Below are 2,526 nucleotides of genomic sequence, written 5' to 3' on the forward strand. Positions count from 1 at the left end.
TCACTCCCCCCTCTCTCCTCCTCCTTTTTAAATCGAAGTGGTGAAGCCTGCTAGCTTCTGCAGCCTTCAGCGTAGCCATAGGAATAACATCCTACTACATGACTTTTCTATTTCAAGTTCTTCCTCTTTTCCCATGGCCAGCCAGAAAAGAAAACTGATTTGGATTCATTAATTTGGATTCTTCTTCTAAATTGCATATACCACATGGAAAGTGAAGGGACTGCTAGTCATTCGAGTAGGATAGTGGGAAAGTACTAAATTTGAAGTCATATAATACTCATTTTACCACGACTGTGAAGTCAACAAACTTGGGCAGCTCACTTCTCTGCACCTTCATTTTCCATCTTCAAAATAAGCTAACTACATAATAGGAATTCCCTGGCCGTCCAGTGGTTAGGACTCAGCGCTTTCACTGCTGAGGATTTGGGTTCAGTCCCTGGTCAGAGAACTAAGACCCCACAAACCATGTTGTTGTTCAGTTGCTAAGTCCTATTTGACTCTTTGCGACCCCATGGACTGCAGCATGCCAGGCTTCCCTGTCCTTCACTACCTCCCAGAATCTGCTCAAACTCATGTTCTTTGAGTCAGTGATGTCATCGAACCATCTCATCCTCTGTCGCCGTCTTCTCCTCCTGCCTTCAGTCTTTCCCAGCATCAGGGTCTTTTTCCAATGAGTTGGCTTTTTGCATTAGGTGGCCAAAGTATTGGAGCTTCAGCTTCATCATCAGTCCTTCCAATGAACATTCAGATTTTATTTGCTTTAAAATTGAGTGGTTTGATCTCTTTGCAGTCCAAGGGACTCTCAAAACCATATAGCAAAGCCCCCCCAAAAAAAGTAAGAAAAAGAAGCTAACTAACTTGTTCTTTTTTTTTTTTTTTAATCTTTTGGCTGCAAGGCATGTGGAACCTTAGTTTCACAACTAAGGATTGAACCTTGTTCCCTGCATTGAAAGCATGGCATCTCAACCACTGAACTGCCAGGGAAATCCCTAAATTGTTCTTATTTAACTCAGGAGACTTTTAGGATAATCAAAGGTGATAACTTGCCAGCAGGTACTTTGTATGTAGTGTTAATTACCATTCACATATAAAGTTTTATTTTTTATTTATCTTAGTGACATCAGATTGCTTTCTTAACATAGCCAAGCATACATGTAGAAGACGCTTGCTGTATGCAGCCACATGACAAGTGGGCAGAGCACATAAGGAGCATGGTACTGATTAGTGTCACCAGGTCACCACGCATGTATGGAGGGGAGCTTGTGTCAGGAGGTCCAGTGCAAAGAAGGGAAGGAACTGGGGAGCAAAGATATGATGGCGCTGGGAAGGTTTGGAGCCTGGAGAGGTTGCCGCTGGTCAGCAAGAGGAGTGCCACTTCTGGTAAGGAAGTCAAAACAAGAGACAGGGCTTGAGGAGATAGAGGTCAAGGAAGTCTGGGTGTGGAACCTCATACCCAGAGGAACTGGCTCACAAGAGCCAAACTCAATCACAGTTTGCTCACAGGGGTGAGTCTACAGGTCAGGTTCAGGCAGAGGGACTCAGTGATGGAGGTCAAACCCCGAACGCAGAATGACTGCTCAGCACCACCACCAGCAGCCGTGTCACTCTGTATTCTGTGTGCATCCTCTCATGTGCGGATGGCAGCCTCAGGGAGATGGTGCTGCATAAACGGGGAGTTTCGGAGATGCAGGGTGCCTCATCTGTGGTCGCTCCGCTGAGTGGCTGAGCCCAGGACCGTCTGACTCCAACAACAAAGAAATGGACATCTGAGATGAGACCAAAGAGAGGGCAAGTGAGGGGTACAAAGGGAAGAAGCTGCAAAGCTAAGCTCATCTCCTCCTCACCAGCCCTTTCTGAAAGTGGCTCAGGGAGGAGACATAGTAACTGCTCAATAAGTAACAGGAGTGACTGTAACTCTGGAAATAGTGCTAAGGTGATGGGGTTAGTATGAAGTTTTTTCTTTGTTCAAGATTTGCTGTAATGTTACACTGGCTTCCAAAACCATAAAGAAACCTAACCATAAATGCATGTGTTTGAGGGTTTGATCCCTGGGTCGAGAAGATCTTCTAGACATAGAACCCATGTTCCATGGGGAAGACATGGCAACCCACTCCAGTATTCTTGCCTGGAGAATCCCATGGACAGAGGAGCCTGGTGGGCTACAGTCCATGGGGTGGCAAAGAGTCGGACACAACTGAAGTGACTTAGCAAGGACCCAGGAGTTTATGGTTTATGGCCAATTTATTAGGTCTCTTTAAATATTAGTCTCTGAGGGACTTCCCAGGTGGTCCAGGGGCTAAAACTCTGTGCTTCCAATGTAGAGGGCCCAGGTTCATTCTCTGAATTCCCTAGATTCTGTATGCTTCAACTAAGAGTACGCATGCTGCAACTAAAGATACCACATGCCACAATGAAGACTGAAGAGCCCGTATGCTGAAATGAAGACTGGGCACAACCAAAGAAATAAGTAAATTTTTAAAATATTTAAAAAGTAAGTGTTAGTCTCTGAAACTAGATTAAAGTAGA

This window comes from Odocoileus virginianus, chromosome 17 (genome assembly GCF_023699985.2).
Source record: "Odocoileus virginianus isolate 20LAN1187 ecotype Illinois chromosome 17, Ovbor_1.2, whole genome shotgun sequence".
NCBI classification, from domain to species: domain Eukaryota; kingdom Metazoa; phylum Chordata; class Mammalia; order Artiodactyla; family Cervidae; genus Odocoileus; species Odocoileus virginianus.